Below are 14,656 nucleotides of genomic sequence, written 5' to 3'. Positions count from 1 at the left end.
ATCCAACTCTTATTTAAAAACAACAACAACAACAGTTTAACCACAGGCCCAAATGCCAAGTAAATATTTGGTAAATCACAGGACAAAAACAGAATTAGCTGATTAACTCCAGTAATTCTTACTCACATACTGCACTTAATAAATATCTTGTTTTCCAGGTTTGGCTCTAGAAGGCATTTTCCCTGAGATTTTAGAACAGTTCCTTACGCATGTATTTTCTTCATATGAGTAGATAGTAAGATAACAAGGACTGTCTACACTGACTGCAATCCGTATAATCTAACTTCTCCATTAACATCTTGGTAGGGGTGCAGGGCTAAAATAGTTTCTACATGTGGGACTACTTCAATTTTTAGAAAATAATCAGACTGTATTCACCTATTATAATGCTCTCAGTTTATAAATGGGAAACAGAAATGAAAAGAGGAAATGGCTTGTCATGAAATATACTGAGGAGAGGAGAAAGTGCTAAACCTGGAACTAAAACATCTCTTGACTTCAATTTAGCTGGATGGAGGGAAGTAAATACATTGGACAACTGACTTGAAATGGCCTAGACTCCACTGAAAAGCTAAAACTATAAAGCTTCTAGAAGAAAATAAAACAAGAAAATCTTTGCCACCATGAGATAGTCAAAGATTATTTAGCACTGAACATTTTTTCATTGCTAATTTGGACTTAATAAAAATTAACGTCTTTACTCATCAAAAGATAGAATTAAAAATATGAAAAGGCAAGCTACATGTTGAAGAAGACATTTATTATACATATATCTAACAAAGAAATTGATCTCGAATATATGCAGAACTTCTACAAATAAATAACAAGACAGATTGTTAAACTGAGCAAAAGACATGAAAAGCCACTTCATGTGGCTAATAAGTACATTGAAAGATACTAAAAATTTAAAAAGAGATATTAAAAATCATTAGTCATTGGGAAAATGAAAAGTAAAACCATAAATTAAGTATCATTTCATACCCACTAGTTCGGCTAGAATAAGTAAGACAGGCAAAACTAAGTGTTAGTGAGGATATGGAATAACTAGAACACTCGGTCACTATGCTGGTAAGATTGTAAGTTCATATAACACTTTGCAGAATCGTGAATAGCTTTATCATAAATACCCAAAGAAATGAAAACATATTCACAAAAAGACTTGTACTGAAGTATAATAGTTCTTAAAAAATCGTTAAAACTTGTCCAAATGTCCATTAATAGGAGAAAGATTAGCAAATTATGACATGTTCATTTAATAAAATACCCCTTCAGTTCAGTTCAGTTCAGTTCATTTCAGTCGCTCAGTCATGTCCAACTCTTAAAAAAAAATGAACTACTGATACATAGAACAACTGGGGAAAATCTCAGAAATATTATGTGGAACAAAATAAGCCAGACATAAAAAAGAACATATTGTACATCCATCTACACAAAATTCAAAACTAGGAAAAACAAATCTACAGTGACAAATCAGAACAGTGGTTGCCTATGAAAGAGAATGATTGGTTGGGAAATTTCTAAGGTGAAGGAAGTAATTTTAAGATCTGTGCATTTCTCTGAAAAAATCTTATCTTTATTATAAAAAAATGCAGGAAAGTAAAGTATACTCCAAGTTACTTAGGAAAATAATGCTTTTCCCAAATAGGTAATACCTTTATTTCTACAGAAATTTTCACATAAACATAAAGGTACAAGCAATAGAAAAGGGACTCCATTTACCCATTTCTCAACTTGAATAGTTATGAACTTTATGCCAATTTCATAAAATAACTGTGTTAAGGAGAAAGACATACTGGCACCTGTAACAAAATTATTACATTATTTGAAGACTATAATTGGAAGACACAAGGCAAAAAGTGTTTTTATAAAATGTTGGTGTGTTTTACCCTCATGATAATTATCTTAGTCTAGCATGTATTTAAGTAATTAATTTATATGTTAATCACCTATAAGAGATATTTAAATTCTTAAAGACATAGCTCCTTTCTGGTCCAATCTTTTTCCATTCCAGCTAATTTATTTAGTAGTGTGAAAGAAGACCCAAGTAGAAAAGTTGTATTCACATTTTTAAGTGTGGAATTCAGTGGTTGTTAGTATGTTCACAAGTTTGCACTGTCATCACCATTAATTCCAGAAATTTTCTATCATTTCCCCAAAATCCCAGCACTCATTAGTAGTCACTCCCTACTCCCCCTCCCCCCAGCTTCTTGCTATTACTAACCTACTTTCTGTCTCTATGGATTTGCCTATTCTTGGCATTTCATACAAATGGAATCATTTAATATGTGGTCTTTTGTGTCTGGTTTCTTTCACTTAACATAATGCTTTGAAGCATAGTCCATGTTGTAGTATATATAGTACTTCATTCCATTTTATGAATGAATAATGTTCCATTATACAAAAATACTACATTTATGTGAGCCTGACACAGAATAGTTGCTCAGTTTACACTACCTTCCTTCTTCATTTTTTAACCAAAAGAGAAATTTGAAAGCTTTTCTAAAATTGTAACTTGGAAAATACAGGATTGTACTTTGATCTTTTTAATTGAAGTATAATTAAGTTACAATGTTAAATTCGTATCAAGTGTACAACATAGTGATCCAATATTTTTATAGATTATATTCCATTTAAAGTCATTACTAATAAAGACTATATTTCCCTGTGCTGTACAACATATCCTTATTGCTTATCTATCTTTTACATACTAGTTTGTATTTCTTAATCCCATACCCCAATCTTACCTCTTCCTCCTTCCCTCTCTCCGCTAGTAATCACTAGTTTGCTCTTTATATCTCTGATTCTGGGTTCTGCTGTTATGTACACTGATTTGTTTTATAGAATCCACTTAAAAGTCATAATGCAAAATATTTATCTTTGCCATTTCTCCAAGGTTAATACTCTCTAGGTCCATCCATGTTGTTGCAAATGACAGAATTTAATTCATTTTGTGGATTGTGGGCTTCCCTGGTGGCTCAGTGGTAAAGAATCTGCCTGCCAATGAAGGAGACTCAAGTTCCAGCCCTGGGTCAGGAAGATCCCCTAGAGAAGGAAATGGCAACCCACTCCAGTATTCTTGCCTGGGAAATCCCATAGACAGAGGAGCCTGGTGGGCTACAGTCCATGGGATCACGAGAGAGTCAGACATGACTTAGTAACTAAACAATAACAATATTATATTGTGTGTATATATATACATACATTTTTTATCCCTTCATCTGTTGATGGGCATTTAGGTTGTTTCCATATCTTGGCTATTTTAAATAATACTTCAGTGAGCAATGGAATACATGTATCTTTTCAAATTAGTGTTTTCATATTCTTTGGATATATACCCAGAGTGGGATTACTAGATCATATGGTAGTCCTTAGCGGAAAATTCTTAAAGAGATGGGAGTACCAGACTGCCTGACCTGCCTCCTGAGAAGTCTGCATGCAGGTCAAGAAGCAGCAGTTAGAACTGGACATGGAACGACAGACTGGTTCCAAATTGGGAAAGGAGTACGTCAAGGCTGTATGTTGTCATCCTGCTTATTTAACTTATATGCAGAGTACATCATGAGAAATGCTGGACTGGAGGAAGCACAAGCTGGAATCAAGATTGCCGGGAGAAATATCAATAACCTCAAATATACAGATGACACCACCCTTATGGCAGAAAGTGAAGAAGAACTAAAGAGCCTCTTGATGAAAGTTAAAGAGGAGAGTGAAAAAGTTGGCTTAAAGCTCAACATTCAGAAAATTAAGATCATGGCATCTGTTCCCATCACTTCATGGCAAATAGATGGGAAAACAGTGTCAGAATTTATTTGAGGGGGGGGCTCCAAAATCACTGCAGATGGTGACTGCAGCCATAAAATTAAAAGATGCTTACTCCTCAGAAGAAAAGTTATGACCAACCTAGACAACATATTAAAAAGCAGAGACAGTACTTTGCCAACAAAGGTCCATCTAGTCAAAGCTTTGGTTTTTCCAGTGGTCATGTATGGATGTAAGAGTTGGACTATTAAGAAAGCTGAGTGCCAAAGAATTGGTGCTTTTGAACTGAGGTGTTGAAGAAGACTCTTGAGAGTCCCTTGGGCAGCAGGGAGATCCAACCAGTCAATCCTAAAGGAAATCCTGAATATTCATTGGAAGGACTGATGCTGAAGCTGAAACGCCAATACTTTGGCCACCTGATGTGAAAAACTGACTCGTTTGGAAAGACCCTGATGCTGGGAAAGATTGAAGTCAGGAGGAGAAAGAGACAACAGAGGATGAGATGGTTGGATGGCATCACCAACTCAATGGACATTAGTTTGGGTGAACTCCAGGGGTTGGTGATGGACAGGGAAGCCTGGCATGCTGCAGTCCATGGGTTCACAGAGTCGGACACAACTGAGTGACTGAACTGAACTGATGGTAGTCCTATTTTTAGTTTATCCTTGCTGTCTTCCATAGTGGCTGTAATTTGTAACCAACAGTGTATGAGGATTCCATTTTCTTACATCTTTGCCAACATTTGTTATTTGTAGTCTTTTTGATGATAACCATTCTGACAGGTGTCATGTGATATCTCATTATGATTTTGATTTGCATTTCTTTGATGATTACTGATGTTGAACATATTTTACTGTGCCTATTGACCATTTGTATGTCTTCTTTGGAAAAATGTTTATTCAGATCTGCCTATTTTTTAATCAGGTTGCTTTATTGTCGTTGAGTTGTATAAGCTGTTTATATATATTGGATATTAATCTTATTGGTCACATTATTTGCAAATATTTTCTGTCATTCAGTAGGTTGCCTTTTCATTTTTGCTTTCATTTCTCTTGCCTTAAGAAACAGATCCCAAAAGAAAGTACTGCAATGATCTGTGTCATAGAGTATTTTGCCTGTGTTCTCCTTTAGAAGTTTTATGGTTTCAGGTTTTACATTTAGGTCTTTAATATATGGTGTGAGGAAATGTGCTAATTTCATTCTTTTACATGTAGCTATCCAATTTCCCAGCACAACAGATTGATGGGACTGTCTTTTCTCCATTGTATATTATTGACTCCTTCTCTGTGAATTAATTGATCATAGGGTATAGGTTTACTTCTGGGCTTCTTAATCAGTCCCTCTGAGCTATGTGTCTTTTTTGTGCCAGTACTGTGCTGTTTTGATTACTGTAGTTTTGTAGTATAGTCTGAATTCAGGGAACATGATACCTCCAGCTTTGTTCTTTTTTCTCAGGATCATTTTGGCAATTTGGCATCTTTTGTGGTTCCATTTTAAGTTTCGTATTATGAGTTCTACTTTTGTGAACAATGTCATGGGTATTTTGATAGGGATTGCATTGAATTTATGAATTGCTTTGAGTAGTATGGACATTTTAACAAAAGTTTTCTAGTCCAAGAATACAGATTATTGTTCCATTTCTTTGTATCATTTTTAAATTTCATTAATTTTTATAGATTTCAGTGAGTTTTCACCTCCTTAATTTTATTCCTAGGTATTTTCTTCCTTTCGATACAATTTTAAATATGATTGTCTTATTGTTTCTCTTTCTGATAGTTCATTATTCAGGAACAGAAATGCAACAGATTTCTGTATATTAATATTATATCCTGCATCTTAACTGAATTTATCTATTCCAATAGTTTTTTGGTGCAGGCTTTAGGATTTTCTGTATAGAATATCACATCATCTGCAAATAGTAACAATTTTACTTCTTGCCTTCCAGTTTTCCCTTCCAAAAGAATGCCTTTTGCTTCTTTTCTTCTTGATTGCTGATTAGGACTTCTAATATGATGTTAAATAGAAATGGTGAAAGTGAGCCACCTTGCCTTTTCCCTAATTTTAGAGGAAAGACATTCAGCTTTTCACCATTGAATATGATGTTAGCTGTATCATAAATGGCCTTTGTTTCATTGAGGTATGTTCTCTCTCATATCAACTATCATGATAGCTTTCATCCTGAATGAGTAAAAGCTATGCCTTTTCTATCAAGATTGTATAATTTTTGCTATTGCTTTTGTTAATGTGGCATATATATTGATTGATTTCTGGATATTGAACAGTCTAAATCCCACTTGATCATGGTGTATGATTCTTTTTATACATTGTTGAATTTGGCTTGCTAATATTTAGTTAAGGATTTTTGCATTTATATTCATCAGAGATATTTGCCTATAAGCTTCTTTCCTGTAATGTCTTTGTCTGATAAATTGTTTCTGTTTCATTATTTATTTTTTAAGGTGTTTCCTCTTGCTCTTTCAACTGAGACAAATCCTTCTGTCTTCATTTTGCTTAACTTTCACTATCTCTATGGTAAGCAGTTACCTCTTGTGGTCTTAAAGGGATATCCTTATGTGGAAGTGTCTCTATACAGTCTACAGATGTCCAGTGGCTTTGGTGGGAGACCTGGATATGATGTAAACACAAGTCAGGTCTTTCTCAGGGTGTACCAGCAACTATCACCTTGGTAGGAGATGGTGCTAAGGATGGAGAGTCTAGGGCTGCAACCAGGTGTGAGCTGGGGCTTCCCTTTAAATGTGTGCTCTCCCTCTCCCTGACCAGCATCCTTGCCCCAGAGGAGAGCAGTGCTGGAACAAGAGGTGCTGGTATGAGCACTAGGTGTGTGTTGGGGCCTAGGCTGTGGTTTTCCAGTTGTGGACAGAGATCTGCTTCTGATGTACTGCCTGTGTCAGTGCCAGCGGTGGCAGTCCCCACCCTCCTTGGATGACGCTTCAGGTCTGAGTTGCCCCTGTGTCTCACAGACAAGCTCTCAAGTGGAGCTAAAGAATTTGCTTGGTTCAGCTTGGGGCAGGCACTGGGGCAGACACAAAAAGGCCAACCAGTCACTCTGGTTTTCAATCCACCCTCTCACCCTGCTTCAGGTGTGAGCAAGCATGCATGTGTGCCTCACAAGTAGAGGCCAGACTTTCCACAGCCCTCCTATTAGTTCTACAGGCCCTCCAATCAGCCAAAAGGGCCTATATTCCCTATGTAGGACTCCAGGGCTGGGGCACCCCATATGTGACTTGAACTACTCAGTCCCCAAGGAGGATCTCTGTCTGCATAATGTCCCTTTTCGCCTGAGTCCCCTCCTAGGGGCATAGGTCCTGAACTGATTGTTTCTCTTCCCTTCCTACCTGATTCCATGTGAATCCTTCCTATAGCCTTGGTTGTAGGAAGGATTTCTGCCAGTCTTCAGTTAGTTTTCAGTGAGAATTATTCCAGATGTAGATAGGTTTTTAATGAGGCTATAACTTTGATCTATAAAGCAGGTACTCTAATGTCAATTTTCAGGAAATTTTACATGACAAGCTAAACTCTTTCTAAGAGAAGTTTCCTCAGAATAAATTCTATCAAATGATGCTTTGTGGTCTGAAAAAGTAGATACTTCATGCTCTCTGGCATGAAGCACCCATCACAGAGAGTTCAGCATTTCTACATTACAAATTCCAGATCCCTGGACTCTACCAGCTGCCAAGAAGTGCATCACAATAGAGGGGGAAAATTGATTGTTTTTTTTCCATTGTCTTATTATTTCTCTGTTACCCTAAGAAATACCCTAGAAAAAAGTGAGGGCTAGTTTTCATGTTATTTACATATCAAAGCATTTTAAAAAAGAAGAAATTACTTCTTTGAAAGTCTCCAGGACATTGGTGTTGTAATCATCTGTCTTAATCCACTACTTGGGTCACGGTCTTCTTACAGTAATGGACCTATCCAGGGTCGGACCAGCAGGAGACTTATTTCAGTCATTCAAGTCAGATGGGTTTTTGACATTTTTTTGGAACAAATTGATTAGAAATTTAAAGTTCTTGTGAATCTAAAAACCAGCATCTTTCCTCTAAAGGGTAATGGATAAAAGTTGCTTTTAAAATTGGTCTTAATACCTCTGTTTCATTCAACATAACTGAATGTGATACTCATGTTGAAATGTCACACTGAAAAGACTCTGACACTCAAGACTGTCTTTGATTCAGAATAGTATCTGATTTAGTGTCTTCTTAAACTGTAGTGACGACAAAGTATCTTGTAGTCTATATAGATCTACTTGTATAATGTTCAGTTTCTGTGGGTTATAGCAAATGGTATATGTCCTTAGTTACTCTTCTCAATCAATTTCTCTTTTAGAGAAAATGAAAATATTAAAGAGGTAACTGGAATGATGGAGAAAATTTTTTTAGTCTTTTTTTTTAATGGTGTAAATTAGCATGTTTGTATAGGATCAGTACCTAGGAAAAATTATAAACTATCTAAAGGAAAACTGACTATATATAGATAAGAATGTGGACTGTTCAACTACAGCAATGATCATATGGGTTTTAGGCAGTTAGTACTGGCTTGGCTGAAGACGCTAGGACATTGTCTTACTAAATGGACTGCTAAGAAGCACCCAAGCTAATATGTTAACTCTTAAAGACTTAGTTTGCAAAGGAAATCAAACAACTTCACCTATTTTTTATTTGTTAATATTGATTATTTAAAAAAAAGATTATAAGAGATTCAACAATAACAATTTATGATAAATATTTCAAAATCATCTATTCTAGATTATTTTATTTTCTTCCTTCAGATTTTATAAACAGGGTAAAGCACAATTCTTAAATCTTGCCTGGAAGTTAAGGATAGGATCAAATTACCTTTAGATGCCCTTTCAACCTTATGATTCTATGATTCATTGCAGCTTAATGTAGATCCCCAAAAGACGTGTATATTGACTTTGACACCCTAAAATACATTGAACTTGACATCCCAAAATACACAAAGGCAAATAAGGGAGATAAATTTTCTTATGACACAATAGAGAAATTTGTCAATATGTCAGTTCTCTGGAAATCTAGAACCACAGAAGCAAACTAATCATTTTATTATTCCTTGACTAGAAATGGCAATTTGTGCTTTCTGATAAGAGTAATCAGTAGAAGCCTTTTAAAAACAGGGGGAATGGACTATGTATTTATCCCTTAAGGATATCCTCAAATATTTCCAATCCTTAACACTAATTTAATTTGCAATCTAATTTAAGTATTTTTCTACTTCAAGTCTTAAAGAAGAAATGCCGCTCATCTAAAATATATCATTTAGCACTTTTAATTTCAAAATAGTTCATGCAAAATCATAACCCAACATATGTTTTATTTCTTGGGGTTTTTTTCCCTTCAGTTTTGGCTGAGTTTTTCTAACACTGTGTAGAGCTGGAAATTATACAGATCTTTAATTGAAATAAATGTGACCAAAATTCAAGTCTGAAGTTATTTAGTTGTATAATCACCATTCTCTAATTCTTCTTTTCAATTCTTACCCATCAACTGAGCACAGCTGTTAGTATTGGCTTACTAGAAACTTCTTCTGGACTTGTAATACCCTAGAACTGAAAGAAGAAGTTCAATGAGTACTGCCAACCCCGAGTTCTCATGTAGATTTCATCCCTCATCTCAAGAAATTTTCTGGCAGTTTTATTCAAAGACCAGACTGTGCTAAGTACCACATGCTGCATCTATGCTTAATATATCTTCAATTAAAGGTGAAAATAACCTTGTGTCAGCAGAGAGGGAAAGGGCATCGATATGCTTAAGTGTGTGTGTATGTTTGATAAGAATCTTGGCTATAAACTCAAGAATGCAAGAAGCGGAGCTTCCCTGGTAGCTCAGTGATAAAGAATCTGCCTTCCAATGCAGGACCCATGGGTTCCATACCTAATGTAGGAGGATCCAGCATGCTGCGGAGCAACTAAGTCCATGCACCACAACTCTTGAGCCTGTGCTCCAGAGCCCGGGAGCTGCAAATGCTGAGCCCATGTGCCACAACTACTGAAGCCCATGCACCTACAGCCTACGCTCTGTAGCAAGAGAAGCCATTGCAATGAGAAGCCCACACACAGCAACTAGAGAGCAGCCCTACTCACCACAACTAGAGAAAAGCCCACCTGAGCAACAGTGAAAGCCCAGCACAGCCAAAAGTCAGCCCGAACTGGTGAAATCTGCTAGGGTTGTCTGCAGAGCAAGTCACTGTGAACCGTGATCCCTCCTGCTATGCAAGTGCTCTTGGTAGCCCCTGCTTTTCTTCCTTGTTCCTAGCTCTCTATGTCTCAACTTTGCTGGTCTGGGTGGGGTGAACGAAAATGAGACCTTCGTGCAGTACTTCTTTCTTACTTTCCTGGTGAGGGGAAGTCATTCTAGCTGGGAAATTCCTTCCTTCTGCTGAGCAATTCTGATTTTGAGGATGGGGTGATAAAGTTGATGAAGTTGCAAAATGGAGTTGTCTTTTTTTTTTTCTTATGCAGTTATTCTCAGGGTTTTTTTATTCCTCTGTGTTGCTAAAATTTCTCTCCAGTTTGCTCAGAGCTGTTTTTATTTGTGGGTAGCTAATTGTTGATTTTCATCGGAAGACAGAGACTAGGTCTCCTATATTCCCATTTTGATGATACTACTCTTCTCAAAAATCTTTTTTAAACTACCTATCACCATTGTCTTTTAAAAAGTAGAAGAGACAGACCTATTACCAATGGAAGGGCGGGGGTGGAAAGACAGTTCCTTAAATTGACTTAGTTCACTGTACTGAAGCTCTCACTGCACTAGTCTAACAAAAAGTTCATTACAATCTGCCCTTTGCCCAAACTCAACACTTAAAAACCCAGCCTTCAATAATCCACTCATTATTCTAAGATTGTTCTTGACTTGGCAGGCAAAGATTCCAGGCTCACTAGGCTTTTTTCTTCTTCCTATACCACTAAACCTCTCCCTGGTCCCCCAGTCCACATAGGAAATCACCCTATTTCTCTATAAATAAATCAACCCCTCCTTTCATGTTTATAAACTGGCCCTAAGCCCTTGAAGAGGAAAAATACCTTTTTAAAACAAATGTCTGGCAGAGATCCAGATCAAATGAGGTGTTCTGTTTGCTTCAGTGGATGAATGGACAATGAAAGGATGACAGAACAGGTAGAATCCTAGAGTTTTGATGACCACATGCTAATTGCAACCCTATACACCACTTGCCACATTAGTGCTTGGATAATCTGAAAAATGCACACATTTTGAACTTTTGACTCTGCATGTTTGCATACAACCTTCCTTTGCTGGTGGCTCAGAGGTTAAAGCGTCTGCCTCCAATGTGGGAGACCTGGGTTCGATCCCTGGGTCGGGAAGATCCCCTGGAGAAGGAAATGGCAATCCACTCCAGTATTCTTGCCTGGAAGATCCCATAGACAGAGGAGCCTGGCGGGCTACAGTCCATGGGGTCGCAAAGAGTCAGACACAACTGAGCAACTTCACTTCACTTCCTTTGCTACTGCTCCTCCAATGGCTTTAGGCTCTTCTTCCTTTATTTTACCTTTACATTACCTCTCCTGTGCTCATGTCTGTTCTTTTCACAACCTCGAATATTTCAGTTATAATCACCAGAGAACTCACTGTTTTAAGAAGTCTCTCTCAGTTTATTCTCTAAATAAATAATCATGCCCAAAGGTTTGGGGCAGTGGGTTCTGCTTGGACTCCACATATTGAAATTGTGTAGTGATACACTGGAGACTAATTCAAATTATGCTTAGTTTCTGTTGACTGAAAAATAAGTCACAACCTGAAAGCAAAGAGTATTTAATTCAATGGGAATGTTTAGGACTTCAAACCTGGGAGGCAGTATCTCAGGTAGCCCTAAGAAACTACTCCGAGGGAGGGAGTCACAGGATATGGACATTTGTAACAAAGGGGGACAGACAGTTTCAACAGAAGAGATTACTGCTAATGAGTGGGGGTGGCTCAGACGATAAAGAGCCTGCCTGCAAGGCGGGAGACCCAGGTTCTAGTCCTCGGTCAGGAAGATCCCCTGAAGAAGGGCATGGCAACCCACTCTTCTTGCCTGGAGTATCCCATGGACAGAGGATCCTGGCGGGCTGTAGTCCATGGGGTCACAAAGAGTCAAACAGGAAGGAAGGACTAACACTAAGGAAAACCAGAGAGCTCAAGTTAAGGAATTTAGTGCTCTTCTATGCATATGTATGGAATTACGGAAGAGTCTGGATTATTGAAGTCATTCCTGTCATATGCATCTCAGCTATCTGCAGCCAGCATCCTGGTTTTTTTTGGTTTGTGTTTTTTTTTTTTTTTCTCATATCCTCTCCCCATCCCACCCTCCCCACCCCCCAGCAATCCCTGGGGTGGGGAGAGAGGGGCATGGTGCCAGTATCTGCTGGATCCTGGGTATTATTTTCCCTTTGGGGAGCCCTCATTTACACTTGGAGACCCCAAATCACTGATGGCTGTTACATCCTTATTTATTGAGAAGGCAGAAGATATTCCATTTCACATTTAAGAAATCAATTAGTGAAAAGTTTGGGTCCTCAATCAAGCTGTGGCCTCAGGAATGGAATTGGCAAGTCAAACATTAAGCAAACTGAGCAGTAAAAATGCTGAAGTTCAATACTGGACTACTCACTGGAGTTAAAGTGAGAGAAAAACCTAAATATGAAGCTCTGCATGTCATTGACTCCTCAGTAGAGCAAATGTAGAGGGAGAGGAAGGCACCACAGCATAAGACTGGAAAGGGAAAACTGGATGAAGCACATAGCTAAGAGTAGAACTAAGACTTTGAATAGCCACAGAATGCCCTGCATCCCTTCAAAAGTGCCTGGCTCCCCCCATTCAGACTCATCCTTTGTGATTACTGTGGGCATCACCATTTGTATTTTGAAATGCAGCTATCCTAACCGGAGGTAACGCATTATTATGAAAATGATCCTTTAACTAATTTTGCTCAGTTTTGTTTTTTGTTTTTTTTAATCTGTAACATAAGTTTTAAAATGGTAGCATGAAATTACAGGACATGATGAAGGAACTTGAACAAAAAGAAAGAACTCTAAAATTTTAAATAGGAAAGTATACTTCTACTACTTCTTCATATTTCAACCTGATAAATCAAGATACGGTGGGTGGGTGTGAAAGTGTATGAGTTTCAATAGCAGTTACATCTATGAATGAAGGTAACACAACTGAAAGATTGTTAAACAGTGATATTTTTCACAGTGAGTAAAATTCTCATAGCAAGCCTTAAATCGTTTAGAAAGATTCATAATTCCCCATCAACAGAAATCCTACTTTAGAACATATAACTTTAGCTTCAATTCTTGTATTAAAATTTAAATTATGAGTCCCTAAAAACTATGATAAGGATAATTCCAACCTGGGGTTAGAATAACAAAATGTAGAAATTGTGATGTTTCGATGGGAAACATTTAGAGTAAGAACTATTACAAAGTTTGTGCCAATTTTGTTTTTATAATGAGCCCCATCTCATTAATCTTTTCAAATTACTTCCATTCATTAGCACATGGCCATAATGTTCACATAGCTCTTTCATTCAATCTTTTTGTTTTATGTCCCAGTAGTTCAAAGATTAGAACAAAAGGAAACCAAAAGTGAGCCAGCCTATTTATCAGCTGCTAAATGCATATGCTCTTCATCAACAGCTTGATATCCACCAGTTCAGTTCAGTTCAGTTCAGTCATTCAGTCCTGTCTGACTCTTTGAGGCCCCCTGGACTGCAGCATGCCAGGCTTCCCTGTATATCCACGATACACCCTTATTAAATGAAACTCAAGATAGACCTATAAAGCCATAAAATTATATATTCATAAATCTGCCACTTTCATAGCAAAATAAAAATAAACGAAAGACACATGTCCTAAAGACAAGTGGCCTAAGTCTTGCATTATTTCACTATTTGTAGTACATCACAGCAGTTTCCTTGCATCAAGTACCATACCTATTGAACTCAATTCCCAGACTTCTCAGGAAATGCAGACTAGTTGGCTTGAACTCTAGTAAAATATGAATTTAAAGTTAGAACAGTGCATGCATGCATACTTAGTCACTCAGTTGTATCCTACTCTTTGAGACCCTGTGGACTATAGCCCACCAGATTCCTCTGTCCATGGGATTTTCCAAGCAAGAATACTGGAGTAGGTAGCCATTCCCTTCTCTAAGGGATCTTCCTGACCCAGGGATCAAACCAGGTCTCCTGCATTGCTGGCAGATTCTTTAGCCTCTGAGCCACCAGAGAAGCCCAGCCTCTGTTCTATGTGATATAAATACAGTATGAAACAAGACAAAAATGATCCTGCCCATCATAGAACTATTTATCTAGTGCAGTTGGGAGAAGGGGCAGAAAAAACATCCAAGCAGAAACAAATAAACATAGTAATGCAAGACACTTGAAAATTCTACAGAGAAAATAACATAGTATAATATGATAGGGGTTCCAGGGTGAGGGTAGGGGCTAATTTAGGTAGGATGACCTTAAAGGCCTCTTTGAGAAAAAGTGAAAGTTGCTCAATCATGTCCGACTCTTTGCAACTATACAGCCCATGGAATTCTCCAGGCCAGAATACTAGAGTGGGTAGCCTTTCCATTCTCCAGGGGATCTTCCCAACCCAGGGATCAAACGCAGATCTCCCACATCTCAGGACAATTCTTTACCAGCTGAGCCACAAGGGAAGCCCAAGAATACTGGGGTGGGTAGCCTATCCCTTTTCCAGCGGATCTTCCTGACCCAGGGATCAAACCGAGGTCTCCTGCATTGCAGGCGGATTCTTTACCAACTTAACTATCAGGGCAGGTCTTTGAGAAAGGACCTTAGATAAATAATGTTACAATGAATGATGAGCAGAGACCAACCATAGGAAGAT

The 14,656-nt window shown here is 37.7% G+C and overlaps 1 long non-coding RNA gene across 1 annotated transcript in view; it reads left to right on the top strand.

Moving 5' to 3' along the window:
- The window catches only part of LOC132657221 (uncharacterized), a 280,099-nt gene extending 269,606 nt beyond the window's left edge, over positions 1 to 10,493 (top strand). Inside the window, exon 4 of the long non-coding RNA XR_009595070.1 lies at positions 9,654 to 10,493. This is a non-coding gene — a long non-coding RNA (uncharacterized LOC132657221). The remainder of the gene's footprint in view (positions 1 to 9,653) is intronic.
- The last annotated feature ends 4,163 nt before the right edge of the window (positions 10,494 to 14,656 follow it).

Source organism: Ovis aries, chromosome 9, assembly GCF_016772045.2.
Source record: "Ovis aries strain OAR_USU_Benz2616 breed Rambouillet chromosome 9, ARS-UI_Ramb_v3.0, whole genome shotgun sequence".
Lineage (NCBI taxonomy): Eukaryota > Metazoa > Chordata > Mammalia > Artiodactyla > Bovidae > Ovis > Ovis aries.
Note: the sequence above shows the minus strand (reverse complement) of the source record. Positions and strands in the feature narration are given on the sequence as shown.